Source organism: Mytilus californianus, unplaced genomic scaffold (genome assembly GCF_021869535.1).
Source record: "Mytilus californianus isolate M0D057914Y unplaced genomic scaffold, xbMytCali1.0.p SCAF_10, whole genome shotgun sequence".
Lineage (NCBI taxonomy): Eukaryota > Metazoa > Mollusca > Bivalvia > Mytilida > Mytilidae > Mytilus > Mytilus californianus.
In genome coordinates, this window is record NW_026262582.1 from 5,145,711 (window position 1) to 5,159,186 (window position 13,476).

Below are 13,476 nucleotides of genomic sequence, written 5' to 3' on the forward strand. Positions count from 1 at the left end.
GCCAATAACAACTAATGAAAAACATCATATATCTGAGACTAAACTGTTCCTTTTTACCTCTAGTTTACACAGTAATAAGGTTTTAAAGACTCTAAAACATGTTCACCTCGTCATGTGTTCAAGCTTCTTTTCTGAGTCAGGACCGTTCAATATGGATTTACCATAACTGTCCGAATAAGACTACCTTTCAGGTGATATCCATTCGTTTGATGTGTTTGAGCTTTTGATTTTGCCATTTGATTAGGGACTTTCCGTTTTGAATTTTCATCAGAGTTCGGTATTTTTGTTATTTTACTTTTTTCATACAGTTTAACAATAATGGCGATCTTAAAATAATGTTGGGCCAAATTACAATATAATGTTCAATTACAGTAACGGAATGAAAATTAAGATGGTATGACTAACCAATCTAAATTGAGGTTTTATTATTTTTTTTACCAATGCAATTGTAAGATTTGTCTGATTATTCACAATTCGTGAGTATAAAATATATCCAAACTGTTATCGTGTTGTGACGCCTTATACCAGACAATAGACAGTCCGACCGCAATAATGGGCATAGGAAACTCAACAAAGTCATACCAGATTACGGAATCTCCGTTGTACATGTATTAAGTGAACATTGGACACTTTTGATGCATTAATGTCAGAAACATCAAGCCAGTTGAAGGTTGTTGTACGTTTGCTCAATAGCAAAATTATATACTATAATGATTAATAAAAGTATAAAATATTTTTATTATTTTGAGATCGACCCCGTTTTTTCTATTCTTGTTTTTATTCGGACTCGGAGTCGGGTCGGAGGCGTACATACACTTATTGTAAATCCCCAATAGTCTCTCTTAAATTTACTCGCAATTGTTTAGACACCTCCTGAGTATGCATGACATATTTGACATTGGAGTTTTTGCAATAATTATTTTCAAATTAAAATCATATTTTTTTGTCTAGAACTAATTATATGTTTTTTTTATGATCTTTATTCTCACGAAACAAATTACAAAGGTATAGAGATAATTATACAATTGAATAAATAAATAATATACGAAAGTAGATAGAGCCATTTACAATTGTTCACCCAGAAAGGTTAAATTTGTTATTGATCTCCTTAATAAGTTTACACAGCTCATTCAGTTAAAAATTTGAGGCGCTCGCTAACAAGATCTGCTATCGGAAAGGGGGAATAATTCGTATTTATTTTCTGCTATTGATAATGCTTGAGGAGAGGTCTTTTACAAAAAGCTGTTTGATATTTTGCTTTAATTAAATTTTTTATGTTAAATTAGTTATAGCACTGATTATATCCGATAATACACCTTTCATCGTTTAATGCCCAGGCTTCTCAGCTATATGGGATCCCGGCCCAACCTTCCTCTTCGCGTCAGTCCGCTGCCAATCCCAGGCTATATGCACTTGGTAGAAATAAGCACAGCTTTAAAATATGTAGGATTTAGATCAGCCCCACTAAAGTATAAATTTTATTAAAGTATAAAAGTCTTCCACTAAATATGAAACTAACGTCTTTCTAACACACATACTAGTTGCTAATAATCAAGCTTTTTATTTACATGTATTTAGTTTAGCATATTAATTGGTTTAAAAAGGAATTAAAAAAAAAACGGTATCATCTAAACATAGGAAAGAGGCAGGTGTACTCTTCTCAAATTAGATCTACAAATAGAAAAAAATAGCTTGAGGGATATTTACGATAACATTCTGAGGTGTAAACCTTCATGTTACGTTTTGTCTTTAAAGAAAAGTTTTTTTCTTGATTTCTTTCAAATACAGGGGATCGCTATCAACCTATGTATTTGATATTAAGATGTGTTTCAATTCAACTTTTATTCCCAATTAAATGGTCCGTTTAGAGTATGTAAGTTAATATAAATCACAAAGCTCACTGAACAAATATTAATAGGCAGAGGAGAGAACCAGTACAAAGAGGGATAACTCTATTTGTTAAATCTAACTTTTATCTTTTGTTTTTTTCTTACTTGGAAGTTTTTATCTCGCTGCAATTTAGAAATTTTTATTAAATCTAAATTTTATAATTTGTCATAATCCAAATAAAGAAATATTCTCAATCACTGTTTCTCATGTTTGGAAACTGTTGATTAGATTTTCTATAAGTATTCGTATCTTGGTGAATCATCAAGAGGATATTAAAGGGCAAAATCCAGTTCATTTTCTATTAAGTTATGTGAACAGTTTGACAGCGGCTCCGAGTTGTTGGTCCACCAAAGATGAACTGGATAAAGATTAACATCTACATTACTACATGTTACAATTCATATTTATTTGATCAATGTTTATTATAAGAGGTACATATATTTCAATGTATTTATTATTGTTTGTTGAAGTTTATGTTTACTTATTTAGCTGGTTGTGTTTATTGTTTAAATATAGATTTATTTATGTTTGTTGTTAAGATGAAATTTTGTTATGAGAACACGAGGGTCTGGATGGGGTTTATAGAAAAGAGAATAATGGACAAACAATACAGATTTGAAAGACAACAAAATGAAAAAATAGCCAAACAATAGACAAAAAACAAAGAAGAATGGGTGCTTAGATAAAAAAGAATAGATACGACGGACAAACAAATTAAGAATACAGAAAAATGGCTTGCAATTGAAAGAATACAGAAACATGGCCTGCAATTGAAAGAATATAGAAAAATGGCCTGAAATTGGAAGAATACAGTAAGGAAGGACCCCTATTCAGACCCTCATACACTGAATGTGATAAAATGTATACTTGTAGTATGGAGTTGTGATCTTGTTTTTGATAGAAGTCATTACTAGTTGTAGTTGTGATTGGACTTCCAGGGTTAATGGAATGTACTTCATTTTTAGCGGTTTAAACTTTTTATAAGTTAAGAATTTACTGTTTGCCACTTCGGTTTGACAGAAAAATGAAACGTTGGACGTCTGATATAGACTATATTAACTGTATGAAGAAAGCTAACGCTAGTTAATTTAAATGCATGGTTCGACTAAGACCAATCCAACGCAATTGTCTTCATTACATGTGTTTTATTTACCATTGAAATAATATTACTGTAGCAAATCAAAATATGCTTTGAATAACCATCTTACATTTTTACGTAATAAAAGCATTTTAACAGTTATATTGTTTATACGAAAACTTTGCACTATAGCAATGCAATTCAAATTTGAAACTAGATTTGTGTTTTCAACATCATTCTCGGTTAAAGTTTAACCAACTACCACCTTCCTTATTTTTATATAATTTGAAAAATCCCTTAATTTCTCCAAATTTTGAGGGTGCTTTTTTTTAAGTCACGAATTGTTTGAAATATTTTAGGAACATCATTCCACATCTAGTTACGGTATGCGCAATTCATTATTTTTTGTTAATATTCAGACTAAAAGTCGTTTTTACTGGTTCAGCAATGCTTTCTAGTTCCTCATTTACTATCTGGTAGCTTTGGAAATATATAATTGTGTGTGTCGTAGTAACGGGTATAAAATACCCAAGAAATGATTTTTTTACATTGGTTGTCTGAAATATTCATAATATTTGTAATGTATTCACATTTCTGTTATAAAAGTCACGTATTCCTATCTCATGTTTTGTAAATACATATATATATATATATATCAATTATCCTACTTGTTGCCAGATGACTATTTGAACACAAAATTTATTTAAAATCTTCTGTTTTTCTTTCAATTTCTATAACACTTGCGAAAATGGCTTCCAGCCCATGTACACATTGACGTCGCTAAAGTGTTGTCTCATTGGGCATCATACCACATCTTCATATTTTAATATAGACAATAACAACTGAATATTTGTCTCTCACATAAACCTACGATTTCGACCATGTGAATGAAACAAATACAATGTACATGTGAAATTGAACCTCAAATGGTGGTGTTTCCTTGAGAGTCGAACAATGCTCTAGACTTATAAAGATACATATAGCAATCTTTCGAACGTTTGTGTTGTACCTGCAGCTACACGTATCTGCCTGTTCTATTTATTTTTTAGTTAGTGCATGGTATTGTGGATATACGTTTTGTATCATCTACATGCTTGTAATTCAGCAGACGGAAATTTCATAAAACTGACCTTTTTTTCTAACTCTTTATGGTACCAACAGATGTTGTCCTCTTTTTTCTTCTTCTTTGTTTTGTGTATTTTGCACACATAAATTATAAATACAGGCGGAGCTCTTGTTTCATTCAAATGGGCTTTTTTTTCGACAGAATCCCAAAATTATGTCTTTGTGTTTGCTGGTAATTATACCAAAATCTGTTTATTGAGGCTCCAGAAATTGAACTGTTCGGTATTTTCATGCGTCATTATCTAAGTTGCATGTAGACAAGGATTGTGATTGTTTGTTTATTTGTCGCTGACGTCGGGAACATTCATGTCCTAATGTTAAGCATTAAAAATTCAGGTAAGATCTATGGCAACGAATTAGTTCTGATTGCATATGCATAACGTTTTGTCAATTTCACTAAGCTCCATGGTGGAAATATTCTTGGGGCAAATCCCACTAACTAAAAATGTAAAGCTAATATGATCTGCTTCAAATAAAAAATAAAAAATAAAATCCCACAAACTCAAAACAAACGGCTGATATTAACAAGTTTATTTGAGATGAGATGACACCGTTTTTTGTTGTCACGAGTTTCAGGAGAAAGACATGTCATAAACAAAACTGAAATCTCTATGAACTGATACAACCACAAACTCAAAAGATTACTTAACTCAATATTTATCAAAACCCGACAATAAGTTCCAAAGAAAGAAATGAAATATAACCTTTACAATTGTAGGTGTATACATATGCTTGAACGCCATTGTTTTAGTTCATTTTGTTGGAATAGATAATTTGACGAGTTCCTTTGGTAACATGTTGCTATTCAAAGGTCTTTTTCTATTAATTGGAACACCGGCTGCAGGTAAGTGACTAGTTATTATATTGCTTTTTCGTAAGAATTCCAAGTGAAACACACATTCAAATACACACACACATTTTTATAATGGTTGTAAATATATCCTGGATATTTTTTTTTATTTAATTCAAATTCAGCACTATAAAATGATTTAATTAGTCATTCGACGAAATAAAACCTATACTCTAGAACATTACAGTATACGTTATTAAGTGGAATGTTATTTTTGTAAAAAAATTACTTTTTTCAACTTGCTTATCACAGACTACGAGAAGGGCTACCTGCTCATGTCCCTGTCTCCAATCGAACACCGTGTCATCATTTTTGAATTGGTTATATCAAAAAGAGGTGAAAAAAACCAAAGGGACATTTAAGTCGAAGGAAACGCCATGTCAAAAAAAGAAAGACAGCGAAAAGACAAGCAAGCATACAAACTCTACATAAAAAACCAATGACTAAGCAACAAAAAACAAGGGTTGCTTTAAGGTGATTTGGAAGGGTAAACAGATAGGTGGCACCAGTCATGTTTCTTATCGTAAGTACAAAAACAGTAATAAGTCTCATTCATTGTTGTCACAATCGAAGAGAAGGGGAAGGATTGTGGTTTCAATATTTGGAACATATTAATGGTCAGTTATGAAACAGATATTTCATAATGATCAACCAACTCTTGACCGCATCGACAAAACTTCCGAATCTTGATGTTTTTTTTGTCCTTTGAAGAAAAATTTGTGTTGACATCTGATCTTTGATAGTTTCTGTTAAAAGTATTTACTATTTACAGCAAGTTTCTGTTTAACGTATTTACTATTTACAGCAAGGGTTGTCTGAGATATGGATTTTTTTTCAAAATGACTTCTCTCGTCCGGTACTAAAACCTATGTAAAGGGGACTTATTTGGTGCCTTGTAGAATGTACAAATTCGAAATCACGAATAAGTGGCACGAGGACGTATTAACATCCATTGCCTCGTGAAGAGTAGAGTGTCACGCTTTATGCCCATTAAAGAAACAACATAACTTAAAAGATTTATCAATGGTCTGTTGCAAGACTATGTCTGCATTCCCATTCCACATACCCTACTTTATCCAGTAGCAGTCAAAATTGCCAGCCTCCTTCCCGGTAGACCGATTTTGTAGAAACTACCTATTGGTTCGATCTCATGCTGAATATATTCACAACATATGTGTCATTGGACGTTAAGCAATTTTGCAATCAATTAACCTCGACTCTGGAAGATTAAGAGCTTCGCAATGTTATAAATAAATTATTCTTTTTTTGTCGACGACCGTATTTCTTTTAGATTTTGTTACTGTCACATTGTTATAGAAATAATTGACATGATAAAAAAGGTAATAAAATACATGTTTTGTCGGAAATTATGTATTATTTATAGAATTTATTTATCTGTAGTTTTACGTATTTATATAATATAAGTATGTAGTAGGTATTTTAAGTATGAGTATTATGTATTATATTTCTGTTTGTTTGGTTATCTTATTTAGTTAAATTATAAAAAAATGATGTAGTCTTTTCTATCAATAGAAAGTTTGTTAAAAATAATGGTTGGTGATGAAAATCTCTACATGCTTATTGACCTGTATTTGTGAAGAAATTCGTTATATACAATGATATATAGTTCATATAAGAATCATGCAATTCGAATTTTGTTGAAACTCTGCTATATCAATGTAGTGCCTTTAAAACCTTGAAAGATAATTGACATCCATTTCACATTTGATCATAATGACATAATGGGAGTTATTAATATTTCCAAGAGCGTGAGATTTATAGTATGTTCTATAAACTTTAACCTACCTTGCTAAAAGTCCAAATGAAATATAGTTTTATGAATTTCATATTCCAAATAAGATATTGAAAATCTTCATTTTTAGTCTTTTCGTCCATGAATCAGATTTTCTATGGTTCTTAAATAACTTTCTTAGTGATGCGTTGAAGAACTAGGGCGTTCGATGATCTATTATAGTTTATAACATCTACATCTATTGGTTTCTGATGGATAGTTGTCCAATTGGTTATCATATCACTTCTCCTTATTATATATTGATATTTAAATTATAAGTTATATGTGTTTCTTTTCAGGTTGGCTTTTCGATGAAACAGGAAGTTACGCCATTACTTTTTATTCAGATGGAATTATTCTGTGTTTGTCATCAGTATTGTTGTTTATTGGGTATGCTCTCAATAAAAATAAACTGAAAAAGTCAAGAGAAACATCTAATGTTTTGTACGAATATTATATTGGATCATTAATATAAAGAGTTTTCAGGGCGATAAGGAACTATCAAGAATGCTGTTATTTTGTAAAACAAAAACAGTGCTTGTTTTATGGTGTCTTTGACTGTTAAAGCCAGATCACTGAATGAGTGGTATAAGAAGTTAACTGTTCATATAACTTCTGTCTATCATAATTAGTGTTCGAGTCTAGTTATGAAATGACAAGGTGTGCCAGATTCAGATGTAGCCAGATGCGTATTTGTGTGTGTGCTTGTGTGTTGGAAAAGGTCATAAAAACTTAGCCATCCCCCTTTTTATAAGGAGAATATCTGCTTTCAATATACCTGGTTACACGTACCGATGTCCAAACCAGTTTGCCACATGTTTACCTATTGAATGGAAGTTAATGTTTTAAACCAGGTATTACGGCAACAAGACTGATGTTTATATTACACGTTTGTATAAAGGCCAGTATCATGTCTTATATAACCATTGAAACACTATATTTGTTGTATTGTTAATATATGCAGAATAATGTAAATCGTACTAATTTAGGAAAATGGCAACTAGAATTCCCTTTACACGTCACTTTCAGTACTGTGGTGGTTTCACATCCAACATTACTCAATTAATACCGATTCAAATGATTTGAATATTGATGTTTGAAACAGCAACAAAAAACTCATCTTTTATTTCATTAGACTAAATAGAAGCTTATGCCCGTTTAACTGTGTGTAGCCCTGCTCACTATATAGAATAAGTATGCCTAGCAGTAAATATTCTTACCTTGACTACTATAGTGCCGCTCCCCTCTTTTCAAAGCCAATAACAACTAATGAAAAACATCATATATCTGAGACTAAACTGTTCCTTTTTACCTCTAGTTTACACAGTAATAAGGTTTTGAAGACTCTAAAACATGTTCACCTCGTCATGTGTTCAAGCTTCTTTTCTGAGTCAGGACCGTTCAATATGGATTTACCATAACTGTCCGAATAAGACTACCTTTCAGGTGATATCCATTCGTTTGATGTGTTTGAGCTTTTGATTTTGCCATTTGATTAGGGACTTTCCGTTTTGAATTTTCATCAGAGTTCGGTATTTTTGTTATTTTACTTTTTTCATACAGTTTAACAATAATGGCGATCTTAAAATAATGTTGGGCCTAATTACAATATAATGTTCAATTACAGTAACGGAATGAAAATTAAGATGGTATGACTGACCAATCTAAATTGAGGTTTTATTATTTTTTTTACCAATGCAATTGTAAGATTTATCTGATTATTCACAATTCGTGAGTATAAAATATATCCAAACCGTTATCGTGTTGTGACGCCTTATACCAGACAATAGACAGTCCGACCGCAATAATGGGCATAGGAAACTCAACAAAGTCATACCAGATTACGGAATCTCCGTTGTACATGTATTAAGTGAACATTGGACACTTTTGATGCATTAATGTCAGAAACATCAAGCCAGTTGAAGGTTGTTGTACGTTTGCTCAATAGCAAAATTATATACTATAATATATAATAAAAGTATAAAATATTTTTATTATTTTGAGATCGACCCCGTTTTTCTCTATTCTTGTTTTTATTCGGACTCGGAGTCGGGTCGGAGGCGTACATACACTTATTGTAAATCCCCAATAGTCTCTCTTAAATTTACTCGAAATTGTTTAGACACCTCCTGAGTATGCATGACATATTTGACATTGGAGTTTTTGCAATAATTATTTTCAAATTAAAACTTATCATATTTTTTGTCTAAAATTAATTATATGTTTGCCCAAGTTTTATTTTATGATCAAAATTCTCACGAACCAAATTACAAAGGTATAGAGATAATTATACATATTTCAATACAATTACATAAATAAATAATGTACGAAAGTAGATAGAGGCATTTACAATTGTTCACCCAGAAAGGTTAAATTTGTTATTGATCTCCTTAATAAGTTTACACAGCTCATTCAGTTCTGAACATGTTTTGGAATTCATTAAGTCATGAAACTTCAACTGTTAGGTCTTTTCCTATAATGAAATGTAATACATTGTTTTCTACAGTTATCAAAAGCTGAACAATTACAAATGTAATGGTATTCATCACCAATGGCAACTAAATTACACAATACACACTTTATGTTGTCTCTTTCTAAGTTTTGCAATCTTCCAGTTTCGATTAAAAATTTCATGTTCAGAGTTCGAAATTTTAAAAATAAAGATATATGTCTGTTATCCAAAATACTAAAATATTTCTAAAACTCTAAAGTATCCTTGAATAAACGATAATGTAATGCTTTTGGTGATTACAGTAGGCTTGCTAACCAATTTTGTTTGAACTGATCTATTAAGTTCTGTTTAATGGTTACATTTTGTTAACAAAAAAGATGTTGTTCCATACATATGACAAGCCACACGTGTCTAAAATTGGTTTGACTTGTTTTAACCGGAAAATATTTGTACTATATTTAGCAGTGGCTAAGTTATACAAAATAATGGTAATTTGTCAGGATTTCCAATTACCAACTTAAACCAATAGTTAATCATTCGTAATTTGATTGAAATTTCTAATGAATATTTTCCCAATACACCATAGATTATATAATTAAGAGTAGACTTTTTTTTACTCCAAGTAATATTTTACAAAATTTAATATGAACCCTTTCGATTATTGAATTATTTCCAAAACCCCAAACTTCATACCCAATGTGACATGTTTACCTATAATAAATTATATTTTTACCTAGAATTATTTATATTTTTACCTAGAATTATTTATATTTTTACCTAGAATTATTTGAGTTTTTACCTGGCATGAATTATTTTTTATTAGTTTTACCATGGCCTAGCATTACTAATTGAGCTTTAACCGTTTTGTCTCGAGGATATTACCAGCACAGTAGTCGGCACTTGTTTGTTTTTATGTTCTTTATCTGTATATTAACCGTTTATGAACTGTTGAATTACTCGAAATACTAGAGTTCCACTGCTCCAAGGCATTGATTGCCTAAGTCGTATTTGACACAACTTCTTAGAATTTTCTGTATTTAATGTTCATCAAATTCGTATTTGATTTGGTTTTTACAGGAAAGTCAATCAATAACTCATTTTTATCAACCGACAGCAACAAACGTGGGAACCCTAAAAACGGCTTGCCGATATAGAACTCGATGCCCTCATTAGCTCAAAATTAATAAGGCACCATCCATTCAGAATTTTGCGATAGGGCTTGGGTTTTTGGTTTTTGGGACAAACATTTTCATTCGTCTTTTATAAACAAGAAATACATTTTTCAATAACATACAGGAACACGAAAGCTTTTGAAAATCAGTATTGAATTCAATTTTTTCAATATTTTTTTCCTTCTCTTCAGAACAATATATTTTTACAAGAATTTTAAAATTGAACAATTTATTTAAAAACCATACCTCCTCACAAAAGATGAATGAGCGATCCCTTAATATTATGATTTCTGCATTGTCTGAATATTAGAAGTCTTATCAAATTTGTGTCGTCGGCGTGTTGTTTTGTAAAAATTTTAACTGCTAGTAGCTTCCTGTTTTTGCGTTTACCAATTCTACAGGTTCTTGACAGCTGCAACCCAAACCAGTTTCTTCATTCTGTCCTTATTTGGTTTTCAGGATACAATTATTCAGCATGCCTTGGCTGTCAGTCATAAACGAAATATCAGTAGAGGGGGAATTTTCCTTTTTAAAATCATAATACTTTACCACTGGTGATTCTGTAATTTGTTTATGATACTGGCTCTATTTTCCCAGTTTGTTCTAGGTTGTGACACAGCTTTGTCGAAGTCAAAGATAACACATTCAAACACAACTCTTATGTCATCTTCAACGTTAACAGTGGCAGGCTGAGAAACATTTGAAGGATGTCGTTATAAAGTCTTTTAAATCCATAGTCAATGAGAGTTAAGCTAGATCCATTTGAGTGATAGTATGATCGAACTTTATCTTTGTCTTCTGTAAAAACATGGCAGATCTGGAAAAAGGCATGTATCGATTCATCCCTTATTTGTGTGCATCAACTGTAATTTGTTACTTGTGAATATTTTTAAACACCTGAATAACAACAAGAAATTCAATTCAAACTAATTTAACACATCTGTTGCATGCTGAGTATTAATAATCTGTGTTACAATATCGCTTTATAGTGACCAGACTATATTCATTCTCCGCGACATAATGTCATGGAATTATGTCTACCTGCTCCACAATAAGGCAAAGTGACTTTATTGACGGATCAAATACATAACTTTATTGAAAATAACAAAAATACCAAACTCCAAGGAAAATTCAAATCGGAAAGACCCTTATCAAATGACAAAATCAAAAGCTCAAACACATCAAACGAATGTAAAAAAAAACTCTCATATTCCTGACTTGGTACAGGCATTTCCTAATGTAGAAAATGGTGGATTAAAACTGGTTTTATAGCTAGCTACACATATCAATTGTATCACGGTCGCATAAAATTCCATTATATTGACAACAATGTGTGAACAAAAACAAACAGACATAATAGGTACAAAAATCAAAATAGTATTCATATTTGGTTACATGCTGTTTGTGTTATATTTGCAAGATGTCTTATTTATCAAATATCAATTACTACAAGACCAAAGTTCACAATGCTTTCCAAATGAAAAAACAACAAAACCTAATTAAATCCTATTTCCTCATCCAGTTTCACTTCCAGGTATCGTTCTGATACCAGTTGAATTTACATACGCTTATGTTTTCTTCTTTTTGTTTTTTATTATATTTATATTTTTTGTTTTTTTTTCTTCTGATGATGATGTGTTTGGGTTGTCGAGAAGGAACTGCCCGTGGCTGCCATGCATTCTTAACCTATCTACCCCTAAACAATATGGGAGAAGAATGACAGGAGATATATTAACCCAATCTATTATACATATCTAAAGATGCTAAAATAAACTTGCATTGCTTGTTCCTCGTTTTTTGCTTCTACAGTCATTACAGATTTATATTAAAAGTAGAAAAGACCAGCACAAATTGTCAATTAAAACCAAAAAATAGCAAAAGAAAGGTTTCAAAAGTAATCTACACCATATAAATCAATAAATGCCTAAAATACGAAAACTTATTGGAAAATGATGAAAATGTGAATCGTGTTAAAATTCACTCAAATATTATCAATGCTGAGGAAAATAGGCAAAATTGCATATGAGGATAAACAAATATGTGAGTTTTTGTAAAATTCTTTAATCTAATGTTCAAACTAAATGAAGAAAATGTTTATTTAACTGACTTTGAAAGTAAAACTGACATTAAAGTTTGTGATTAACATGAAAGTATCGAGCAAATTCTTGATTAACAAAGAAATGTCTATCTTTTATCTATTGCCAATTTTGATAAATACTTAGCAATTACATTATGATTGACGCTGAATGGAATAACCATATCGAAAATATAATGAATAGCATTAAAAACACATAAATATATACTGTGAAAAATGAATATAGACTTAACCGACACAATTCAGATTTTTTTTATTTTGCAATTATGTATAGGAAAATTGTTTACAAGGGTTTGTAGAAAAAGTAAAACAGCTACAAATTGAAGCTGCAAGAAAAGTAACGGGCTGTCCTATTTTCACAAAGAACAAAATTAAAAATGTTTTATAATATTCAGAACTATAATGTCCCTGAATATGAAAGTAGTTGTCCTAACAATCATTCAAAGTACAACACCATATATCTTGCAAATCATGTATACCATCAAAAACTTAGATACGTCGTTTCGAAAAAAATAGAATCAATATCAAAATTCAAATCAAAATTGAAATTTTTGTGAAGACACTGATTTCAACAACAAATACACAGAATATGATATTATTAAAATGCTCCGCTTTTTGATCGACAACATATTTATTGAAATTTGCAGATAAGTATTTCAGCAGATATTTTTTATTCCAATGGGTACTAATGGTGCATCCCTACTGGCCGACACGTTTTTGTACTCATATGAAGAATTACAACAATACCTAATCGAACACAAAAATTAAAAGCATCTTTGAAAGTTCTTTAATTTCACTTTCAGATATATTGACGATATCCGTTCACTCAATAACTCACATTTTAGTGAATGCTTGCATCTCATTTACCCCAGTGAACTTGACAATGACGAAACTACCGAAACTAGAAGGTCTGCTTCATATCTTGATCTTTCTCCCGATATTTGGTGTTGTACCCCAAGAAAAGATAAACTAAGCTGTATTTGACAAAACCTTTTGGAATTTTGGGTCCTCAATGCTCTTCA